This window comes from Hypanus sabinus, chromosome 22 (assembly GCF_030144855.1).
Source record: "Hypanus sabinus isolate sHypSab1 chromosome 22, sHypSab1.hap1, whole genome shotgun sequence".
Lineage (NCBI taxonomy): Eukaryota > Metazoa > Chordata > Chondrichthyes > Myliobatiformes > Dasyatidae > Hypanus > Hypanus sabinus.
This window is the reverse complement of record NC_082727.1, coordinates 58,996,050-59,008,534: the sequence shown is the minus strand read 5'-3', so window position 1 is coordinate 59,008,534 and position 12,485 is coordinate 58,996,050.

The following is a 12,485-nucleotide window of genomic DNA, read 5'->3' as shown; positions in this document are numbered from 1 at the left end:
CATGTACCTATCTAAGAGTCTCTTAAAAGACCCTATTGTATCCATTTCTACCACCATCACTGGCAGTGCATTCCACGCATACACCACTCTCAGTGTGAGAAACTTATGCCTGATATCCCCTTTGTACCTTCTTCCAAGCACCTTAGAACTATGCCCCCTCATGTTAACTATTTCAGCCCTGGGAGAAAGCCTCTGGTAATCCACATAATCAATGCCTCTCAGCATCTTATACACCTCTATCAGGTCACCTCTCATCCTCCATCACTCCAAGCAGAAAAGGCCAAGTTCACTCAACTATTTTCATAAGGCATGATCTCCAATCCTTGTAAATCTCCTCTGCACTCTCTCTATAGGATCCACATCCTTCCAGTAGTGAGGTGACCAGAACTGAACACAGTACTCCAAGTGGGGTCTAACTATAGCTGTAACATTACCTCACAGCTCTTGAACTCCATCCCACGGTTGATGAATGCCAACACACTATATGCTTTTTAACAACACTGCCAACCTGTGCAGCAACTTTGAATGTCTATAGACATGGACCCCAAGATCTCTCTGATCCTCCACACTGCCAGGAGTCTTACCATTAATACTTTATTCTGTCTTCAGGTTTGACCTATGAATGGGAGAAAATCAGAATAGTAGGCATGTGGTCTATGAAGCCACTGCCATTACAACTCCTGAGCAATCTCCTGAGCAGGCTGTTTCTGGGATGATCTAACTCCCGAACAAGCATCTACTGCAGCATATGCCGTAGCATGCTGCTTTTTTGGTGAGTAGTGGGGATGTGAAGTCCAAGGTTTTTCATACAGAGAGTAGTGGAATGCACTACTAATGGCAGTGGAGGAAGCAGATATGGTAGGCTCTTTTAAGAGCCTCTTGGATAGGTACGTGGAGCTTAGAAAAATAGAGGGCTATGCGGTAGGGAAATTCCAGGCAGTTTCTGGAGTAGGTTACACGGTCAGCACAACATAGTGGCTGAGGGGCCTGTAATGAGCTGTAAATTTCTATGCTCTTTGTTCTATGAGCTGCCAGTTTCGGCTGAATAGCCCCATCTGCCCAAGCAACTGGTTTTAAGGTGCTGGTCACCCACCTTTGCCCCTTCTCCTGTCAATAGAAATGGTTCTGCTGGACTTAGTAGCTAAGCTAAGTGAAGTGAGGCCAGGGGCTGGACTTGGTTATCAGGGGCTATTTGAGATGCACACCTTTGGGAGCATTCAATAGGTAGTGGGGCTTTATTCGCTCTGCCTCCCCTGTCTATGACATTCTTAAGCAACCAGTTTGTCAATTACTGATTTTGAGATTAATTTGTAGACATTGACGACTCATATGGTGCAGCACGGAAGCATAGTGGTTAGCCCAACCATTTTACAATGGCCCTGATCACCATTTGGGGTTTTATTGTCTGTTAAGAGTTTGTACGTTCTCTCTGTGACCGCATGCGTTTCTTCAGGGTTCTCCAGTTTTCTCCTATGTTCTGAAGGTGAGTAAATTGTGGGCATTTTATGTTCACACTGGAAGCATGGTGACACGCAGACTGGGTAGGTCATTGACACAAGCAACTGTACGGTCTGATGCACATACGATAAACAAAGCTAATCTAATCAAAAAGATCATTGTATTCAGGTACACTCCTGGCATTAGCAACACAGAAGAATTACTTTGACAGTAGCTATAATCGTAGCATTCTCAAACAAATACTGTCAAGCATTTACTTGCATTGTTTTCTGAACATGTGTCTGCAAAGATTTCTGGCCCGAGGAGGTGAAAGGTCACTCATTAATCCTCCTGACATCATCATCACCATCATCATCATCATCATCATTATTATTATGTGCCGTGTTGGATGTTGTGGTTGATCACGGTCTCTGTGACCATGGTTGTTCTTAACAAATTTTTCTACAAAGTGGTTTGCCACTGGGCAGAGACTTTACAAGATGGCCATTACCGATACTCTTCAGAGATTGCCTGCCTGGCGTCAGTGGTGGCAAAACCAGGACTTGTGATCTGCACCGGCTGCTCATACAACCATCCACCAACTGCTCCCATGGCTTCTCATGACCCTGATTGAGGGTTAAGCAGGTGCTACACCTTACCCAAGGGTGACCTAGAGAGGTATCTCCACCCACCACCCAGATATGACTGTCAAAATATCTAAAGTCTTGGAAGCTCCTATTTCCTACACTGTGCCATCCTATGCTATTTCTCACCCTCTGTCCCATTACAACTCCCATTCGATTTAGATGAGTCTAGCCCAAGGGTTCCCAACTTTGTTTATGCCATGGACCCCCGTCATTAACTGAGGGTTCCATGGACCCCAGGTTGGGAACCCCAGGTCTAGCCCAATTCCAGTTTAAACAGACCACACACACTGGATTGTGCTGTAAAAATACTCTTGGCAGCCCTCTCTTAACAAATGTCCTCTCCTCCACCAAATAGATGTTGAGATGCAGGAAATACACACAAAATTAATTACACGAGAAATTAAAATTAAAGGATTAAAATAAATCTGGAGCAAGATACAATATAAAGGAACAAACAGGTAATGCTTGAAGCTTTTTAATTTTCTGACACAATTGTTTCAAACATTTATCTTTGATAGTTAATTCACAGTTACAAAGGCACACCTGCAATTTTAATGCTTGACTTGGCATTACAGCATGTGAGCTGAAAACTTGCAAAGCTCCGAAAATTGAGGAGGTTGCCAATTTCCTGGACCAGGTGACAGCAGGGATTAACAGCTAAGTAATGTACAAATATACTAAAAGAGATGTGTAGTCATACAAAAATATCTTCTTGAAAATTAAATGAAGTTTAAGCTCATTATCAAGATAGACTTCCCATTTACTCTTGACTATGTTTATTATTGAGTTATTTCTAGTTCTGCCTTTCCTGCTCCATTGCCCCATCACCATTGTTCCCTCATTGTTTTTCCATACTGAGTTAACACATGGAACATACACACAGTGGCCACTTTATTAGTTACACTACGCTGCTGTAGTCAATCCACTTAAGGTTTGACGTCTTGTGCATTCAGAGATGATCTTCTGCACACCACTGTTGTGATGCCTGTTTACTTGAGTTACTGTTGCCTTCCTGTCAGCTTGAACCATTTGGGTCATTCTCCTCTGACCTCTCTCATTAACAAAGCAGTTTCACCCACAGAGCTGCTGCTCACTGGATTTTTTTTTGTTTTTCACACCATTCTCTGTAAAACTGTAGAGCGGGGATCCATGGGCCCCTTGGTTAATGGTAGGGGTCCATGACATAATAAAAGTTGGGAAAGACTGCTGTAGAGACAGTTGTGTGTGAATATTCCAGGAGATCAGCTGTTTCTGAAATACTCAAACCACCCCCATCTGGTACCAACAATCATCCCACTTAGATCACTTTTTTCCCATTCTGATACTTGGTCTGAACCTCTTGACCATGTCGGCATGCCTTTATGGATTGGGTTGCTGCCATGTGATTGGCTGAATAGATATTTGTATTAACAAGCTGTGTAACAGAGCAACAAATAAAATGAATGTATTTTCATGCAGGTTTAATTTATTTTTATTTATTTGGAGATCTGGTGCAGGACAGGGCCTACCAGCCCAGCAAGCTGCGCTGCCCAGCAACTCACCAATTTAACTTTAGCCTAATCACGGGACAATTTACAATGACCAATTAGCCTACTAACCAGTATGTCTTCAGACTGTGGGAGGAAACCAGAGCACCTGGAGGAAACCCACGTGTGCATGAGAAGGAACGTACAAACTCCTTACAAGTGCATCAGAATTGAAGTTCAAACTCCAATGCTCCAAACTGTAACAGGGTCGCACTATCTGTAACACCACTGTGGCGCCATGAGGTGGCCTAACAATCTGTTCCTGTGATTTGCTGCACCAAAGTAGTTGACCTTGGACAGGCAATCACTCAAAAGACTAACATTGGCATGGCCGATGCACAATGGCCCAGAATTTGGTGAGGAAGAGAGGAGAGTCAATAAAGTACCATCATTAATGTGCACATTTGCAGTGAGGAGGGAACAGCATGGTGCTGGGTAATTTGTCTCTCACTAGCAGTAACAAGAGCTTATTTCATTCAGATCTCTCGTTAATGTAGATTATTGCAAGATGGTGCTAATGATCATTGGCGACGTTCTGTGCACTGCAGAAAATTGTTCAAAAAATTCTTTCAGGTACACCTCTTCTCCACCTCATGTTCTTGATATTTATTTGAAGTGGTGAATCTGTGGAAGCCATTGCCACAGGCGACTGTGGAGGCCAAGTGTTTATGTGTACTTAAGACAGAGGTTAGTGGATCCTTCATTAGTCAGGGCATGTAGTGACACAGGGAAAAGGCAGGAGAATGGGAATGGATCAGCCATGATGAAATAGCAAGACAGAGTTGATGGGCCAAATGGCCTAATTCTGCTCCAATGGTTGTTACGGGTTTTTTTATTTATATTATTGTTTCTTCTTTTTGCACTTGCACATTTTGTTGTCTTCAAACTCTGTTTGATCGCCCTGGTTGGGCGGTCGTTCATTGATTCTGTTTTGGTTACTATTCTATAGATTTGTTGGGTGTGCCCACAGGACAGTGAATCCAGATTGCATATGGTGAGATACATGTACCTTGATGATAAAGTTTAGCTTTGAACTTTAGATGACCCGGTTCTTCCCAAGTCTTCCCCATGAGCAACTGTATAAAGAGAACTTTCTACCTGGGCTGTTTGTGCGCGCGCACACACACACACACACACACACACACAACCCCCCCCACCCCCCACCAAGTGCTACTTTAAGGATCACCGCCTCAATAAAAGAAGCACTTTGGCCTGTACAAAGGTTCTAGTTTTCCATTACACTGAGACATTCGTAAGGGAACACTGCTGACTGGTACATTGTAGACTGCAGGAGTATATACCAAGGGATTCACTGAAGCTCGGTGAGGAAGAAATGCAGTCTCAGGTTGTCCTGCCATTGGACATTGAGCCTCTCAGACACTGAAACGTTGATAGGGCCTAAAGGGGGCCACATGAATGCCATTGTGTCTCTGGATACAGAATGTGCTCACACTATCAATGCATAGAACTGATAACACTATGGATATGTACTGACCTGGATTATGAGTGTAAATGAACCCTTGTGCTGCATTTGATTACTTCCTGCATGCAGTTTTTGAATAAAGCTTACTTTGAACTACACGTTAAAAATAACCAAGAGCAGGAACATTCTTCCCAGTTTCCTAATCAATATTTATCTAATCATTATCACATGAATGTTCACGGGATTCTGCCATGCACAAATGCATGATGTTCGTCGTACCAAACAATGACAGGAGACCTCAGCGGGAGAGTATTTAAAGCCATTGCATTAGGGCTGTTCCACTATTTTGATCTTGGAGGTCTGGGTCCAGTGGTACAAACAAGCAACATGAACTCAGGTCTTCCTTGGTTACAGTGACTTCTTCTGTGCCTTGTCGTTCCCTTCACTCTCCACGGATACCGTCTTCCTGGCCGTTGGATTTCACTGCAGATCTCATCCACCCAGTCCGCCTGAGCTGACCTGACATGCTAGCTCAGATGTGTCCCTATTTCACTGGGGTATGAGGCCTGCTGACTTCCCTCACCTAGTTTAGCCTCCATGTCAAAGCAGTTGATGCACCATCAATAACTCTCGGTCTGAGGGAGGGCCACAGGAGCAGTCAGCGGGGGGGGGAGTGTCCAGACATATGTAGTTCACCACAGCAGTGTACCAGGATGAGACTGCTGTTGCAAGGAACCAGCTCCTTGGAGCCACCGGTGAAGGCTGCGTGTCCGATAGGTCCCCAAGGAGAATAAGCTGCTTCAGAATGGACATGACAAGCTCTTTCACCAGGGGTGCTACCCCACACAAGCTGTAAAGTGATTGCACTAACCACGACGAATTGGTGCTGTACTTATGAGTCATCAAGGTTTACCAATTAATATCAAAATCATTGTCCGACCAACTACTTCATTAAGATTGTCTTAGCCAGGGGAGATAGTGGGGATAAGCTCCCACTACCTAGTAAGTGCTCCCAATGGCGTGTGTCTGAAATAGCCTCTTGACAACTATGTCCAGTTCCTGGCCTTTACATGTGACTTTGCTACTAAACCTGACAGAACTGTTTCTACTGAAAGGAGAAGGGACAAAGGCAGGTTACTGATGCCTTAAAACCAGTTACTTCAGCAGATGGGACTCGTCAGCCATGGAGGAGGAGGAAATGTCTGATGGCAAACTTTGAGGTTGTACCCACTCATAGGAGAGGCTTCAGGAGTAAACTCCGACTGAAAATCTGGAGCTGGAGTCCCTAAGGCAATGCTACATTGAGTTCAATGCTGACTGGCAACTCTTATGATGCTGCTGGTGTCAAACTGTATCGGTCTCTGCTGTTCTTTTGGGTTCATCAGGTGTGTGGAGAGGCCGAGACTGCAGCATGGGCAACAGCTTGCTCTCCCTATTGTACTGCCCAGGCTTGTGTACCACGCCACATCCATGGTCGACCCCAACCAACGATGTGTCTCAATGGAACAAAACCATGTTTCCCTGATGCATCTTTCTATGACTGTGACTATACTTGACTTGTGAAAGTGGCAACACGAAAAATATTTTATTCTTGAACTATAATCCACCTACTATCTGTTCTTCCTTGTGTATATTGTAGATCTTTAATCTCATTGGTGTAAGAGATGCACTGATTTTTCTTTTGGTCACTAGCATCCCAAAAGACCAGTTGTGCCCCGCTGCAGCTTCTCAACTTGCACCCTCTTCACTCCACCCCCTCCCCCACACACACTAACTCCCTCAAGCAGCCTTAAGGGCAAAGAACCTCTTTATGTATAAACCGAAGCTTGAACCAACACGTTAAACTGCTGGGTCATCAGTAAATCCAACTGCTAAAATGTAAACAATTCATCCAGATCATTATCAAGTTGCTGTGTCATCAGAATGAATTGAATGGATGATTATAGACACCATCCTTCGAATAACGATTAGGGACGTGCCTGTCCTGGCATGCAGAGTCGGCTGGTGGGCTGGGTGGATGAGATCTATAGTGAGATCCAAAGGCCAGGCAGGCTGTACCGCAATACTCCATCGAGAATGAAGGACATGACAAGCCTCAAAAGACTTCGTGATCATCCATTGCAACCAAGGACGACCCCAGTGTGAGACACTCGTTCATACTCTGGACCCAGACTTCTGAGCTTGAGAGAATGGCACTGCCCCAGTGAAACGTCTTTTCCACTTTAAAAACTCTCCCACACTGGTTTCCTGTCTTCGCCAGATATGATGGACAGCCACCACTTCAGCTTTTATAAATTGCTCCAAAGATAAGTGTTGTCTGTCAGTTTGTGTAGTTGAGCAGGAATCATACAGCACAGTAGTTTGCACAACTCTTTACGGTACCAGCAGCTCCCGTTACTGTCTGTGAGGAGTCTATATGTTCTCCCTCTGACTGTGTGGGTTTCGTCTGAGTCCTCCGGTTCCCTCGCACAGTCCAAAGACATATCAGTTGGTAGGTTAATCGGTCATTAGGCCAGGGTTAGATCGGGTGATTGCTGGGTGGTGTGGCTCAGAGGGCTGGAAAGGCCTATTCCACACTTTATCAATAAATTAATTAATTAAACACGATTATAAGTTTCCATTGCTGCATCGGTAGATTGTAAGTATCAAGTTTTCACCATTCTAAGAGTCAAGCAATTTTTGAAAGAGTGAACCTTTAGATCATTGTGTGATTATAGCTCCATTCTGTAAGTTCAACTTCACTTCATTGTCATTCAACCATACACATGTATACTGCCAAACAAGACCAAAGAACACTACACGGTACCTATAACTCACACACAAAACTCATGAAGTAATACTACCCCAAATAAATTAACAAATAGTAAGGTGCATACACGCTACAAGTTAAAAAGTAAACAGTGTAACGCTACTGGTGCTTCCTACGTGACGAGAACGCATGATGAGATTCAGACGTGATGGCAGGGGTTCAGGAGTCTCACAGCCTGCAGGAAGAAGCTGCTTCCCTTCCTAACAGTTCTTGTCCTAACGTTACAGTAGCTGCTGCCTGATAGTAGAGGGGTCAAAGAGATTGACCCCCTCCCATTAGATTGACACGTTACCATTTAAGATACCAGTTTAAGTCATTATTCACTGTAGCTTCTACTAGATCAATTTCCCTCCAATATTTCGGCCTCACCGTTAACTTTGGACCTGTTTCTGGTATGTCAAACAGAGGTTACTATTCTTGCAAGAGCCTCAGAAACATACAGTACTGTGCAAAAGTCTTAGCCATTTATATATCACAAGGGCATCTAAGTTTTTGCACAGTACTGTAGTAATTTTATATATTACACTGTACTGCTGCCACACAAAAAAAACCAAATTTCATGGCATATGTGAGTGATGATAAACCTGATTCTGATATGAGCATCTATTGTGGGCTAAGAGTGGGAAGGGGGTAGAGAGAGGGGAATCATTGTTGGAAAAAGGGGAAAGGGAGAGGGGAGGGAGTAGGAAACACCCGAGAGACATTCTGTAATGATCAATAAGGTAGTTGTATGGAATCAAATGACTTGCCTGGTGTGTCCAGATCTGCACTAAGCCCTGCCCCTCTGCTCTCCCATCTGTCCCACACCCCACCCGTGTCTTTCCATCCTTGCCATTCCCAACATCCTTTGCTCCCACCAGATTTACAAACCGGCTCTCCGCTCCATGGTGGCAAATACAGTACTGTGCAAATACTTAGGCACCCTAGTCATACACTGTATATGTGCCTAAGACTTTTACACAGTACTGTATATCAATGCCCTGCTTCATCACAGGGGAACTTAACAGTCAAGCATTAACCCCCTCTGTAACCAGCATCCATCACCATACTTACAGCAAGCTTGTTCACTAGAAACAAGAGCAAGAATCCTGTTTGCTCCATGGTTAACCATGAGCTCCCACTTCTAAAGCTGGACATCTGAGTACAGACATCTTTGTACTTCCAACTTCAGCTAGCTTTACAAAGGGTGATCCTCGGATCAACTGCATTATATAACTTAGAGTTAACTGCACATCACATGTTTAATTGGAAACAAAACACCCCTGTAATCCCTACATCCTAATCATAAAATTAAATCCTTCAAAAAGGATGCATATTGAGAAGGTATCTTTGAAGGGGATAGCATCTGATGAAGTTTGTCGGAGACCAGGGATTCTTAACCATTTTTATGCCATGGACCCCTTTGTCAGTCTGGTGAAGCCTGTGGACCCCGTCTCAGAATAATGTGTTTAAATATATAAAATAAAATGCATAGGATTACAAAGGAAGCCAATTATATTGAAATACAGTTATCAAAATATTTAAAAAACAAATTTGGGATACTATATGTGCTTCTTTATTAATGTATTAAGTAACAACTCTATACATTTAAAATATAAGCAAGTTAAAATAAGATTTTATTTTTAAAGACATATCTGTGGGAAGACTGTTGTTGCTTAGCTTGAATAAGGACATTAAACAATGGGGTGGTCTTTGACAGAGCAACAAGCATGTGACATTGGACATCCATTCACTAGGCTGCCTGATCATTGGCCAGCTATAGTGCATGGGCATCTGCAGACAGCAAGACTGCAAACGTGGTTGGTCTAGCAGCAGATCTAATAATCACCATAATTTTGAAGTAGTCATGAGCGTGCTGTAAATGACAGTTTGAGATATTTGTAATAACTGTAAGGTGATATGAAAATATCTTTGATTTCTGTTGGTGCCCAAAGTCACAGGTACTGTGGTTTGGTGCCTACATTCATAATTGAAGGAAATGCTTAATTTCAGTTGGAGATCAGTGAAAATAAAAAGTAATTTTTTTCCCATTCAAGTTCACGGGCCCCCTGGAATCTATCCACGGACCCCAGGTTAAGACTTAAAGCAACCACTCATGATAGTTCTCTAGTTGAAAGCCAGTCATAGGAGAGGGGTGCATTAATCTCAGAACATCTTGTGTATTTTGTTTATTAGAACATTGCACCTCATGAATGATAAATCAGGCAACTGTGACATACAACTCATTTGACATAGATTAATGAAATCTGAGCTCCAATTGCCCATTTATTTACACAAAGCCACTCTACTGTTAAAATGAATGACTTGGAAATGTTTCTGAGGCACATAAGCAAGAGCCAATTTGGATAGTTGTGCTTTTGTATAGTTGTTTTGTCCTGTATTGAGTAAAACAATGCCAAATACCTTTGATAAACATTTCAAGCAAGCCCCACTTAAGTGGCACTTTCAGTGCCAGTGGAAGAGGAGAAAGCAGCTTTTGATGCTGTAGACTCTGCGTGGTTACTTTTCTGCTCCAATACCAACGAGCAGAAGGAAAAAAAAACCTGGCAAAAGTAATAATAAAACAGGAATGAGATCATTTTTCTGGGGTCTGGCTATTTTGAGCAGCCTGTAACAAGAAGTGTATTTATCTAGGTTTCTATGACCCTTTTCAGGCACTCTGTCAGTGAACTTAAATTGAGCAGCCAAGCTGGGAGAAACTTGGAGTCTGCTCCAGGCCTCGAAGGTCCTCAGGGACCAGGAAAATTATTCTTGGCAAGCCTGCCTGGCTCCAGAAGTTGATCCAGTGCCCCCCCACCCCCCACCACCACCTTACTGATGCAGCAGCAGACCAGGCTAAGAACGTCCTTTTAAATTAATTGTGGTCCGTGTTGATTGGCTCCTGAAGGTGGCCTTCTTACTAACACTGGAGAACAAGAGTCACTTATTCAAGGAACAAACTGAGTCTCATATCCAAACTCCAAACAGCCATTTTGGGCCTATAAGGCTCACTCACTTGAAGTTACCACCTGCTGCTCCGCACTGGATAAACAACGAAGGCTGAAGTGGTAGAAAACAAGTTGAGAGCATTATTAGATGCAAAGGAATTGAACCGCAAAAAGTAAACAATAAAAGTAAAACGCATTGGTGAGTAATGGCTAGAACTGTGTTTATTCAATTAAGTAACATATGGGGAGAGGGCCATTACTGTAATTTCAGGTCCACGAGTTAATCTGAAATATTAGCTCCGCTTGGGAATGAGACAAGGTCTTGTTCCCAAATGGAGTCAAGTGCAAAAAATCTGAATCCTGATTCACGACTTCTGAATCCTATGCCTGCCTGCCTTGTTCCTATACCACACGTGAGCAGAAGTGCCTGAAGAAAGAATTACAATTTCAACACAGTTCCTCCCTCGAGGCAGCTTTCCCATGGTTCAGACTGGTTACAGATGAAGAACCAAGTCCATCCATGAAAACAGTGAATGAGGTTGAGGGAATCTGTAAACTCCTCCTGGATCCTAACCCTCATTCATTGCCACTTTCCTCATTCTTACTTGTTCACTCTTCCGGCCACAGCAGAAATGGTGGCCAGAACAGTTTCCGTCAAAGAAAGCCATAGAAAAAGATCTCCTTGATACTTTGTAAATAGCTTGATAACCAAATATTTATTTTTTATTGAGATACATCGCAGATTTAGCCCTTCCAGCACAACGAGCCACACCACACAGTAACCTAACAATTTAATCCCAGCCCAATCACAGGACAATTTGCAATGGCGAATTAACCTACCAACCAGTATATCTTTGGACTGTGGGGCACCCAGAGGAAAACTATGCATTCGTGGAGAGAATGCATGAACTTTCTTGCATAGATTGCTAGAGTTGAACTCTGTGATGCCCAAGCTGCAACAGCCTCATGATAACCACTATGTCTCCGTGTTCTCCAGTTTCTTCCAGTGAAAGAGAAATTTACTGAGACAGGACTAATTGGTACCTCCTTTCTAATTAAGAATCAGGGATTAAGAATCTAATTAAGAATTAGTCCTGACAAAGGGTCTCGACCCGAAACATTGACTGCTTCTTTCAACGGATGCTGCCCGACCTGCTGAGTTCATCCAGCTTGTTTGTACGTCTTGATTTGAGCGCAGCATCTGCAGTGTACTTTGTGTATAATATACGTGGCTTCTCTGACACTGAGGCCAGAACTTCACAACTGTCAGGTTCATCGACACGAGGGCAGAATTAATGCTATGCATACCTGGCTGGGAATATTGAACCAAGTGCATTGATACCACTTTATTCCTGTCACCCTGCTTGATCCAGATGTGTGTGTGAGAGCGTAGTCTCAATGTTCTGTTTAACACTAAACCAGCCTACAGACAGTTTATATACATCCAGCATCCCTGTTTGCCATCTGTGACACTACCGCACTCATCCAGTAAACTCCCATTCATACCACCGTCAGCCAAACATTTTCCTTGCAAACCACAACTGGTCTAGTGTTCGACAGGCCCCTCCTGTGCCACACTAAGCCCCATTAACTAAAATTGAGGCCAAAGCTTCTATACAGTATTGAGGGAGTGCTGACATTAACGTAAGTTAAATTGGACCTGACTGGTCTCAGACAAACATAAAGGATCCCATGGACAATTTTGAAACAAAGATT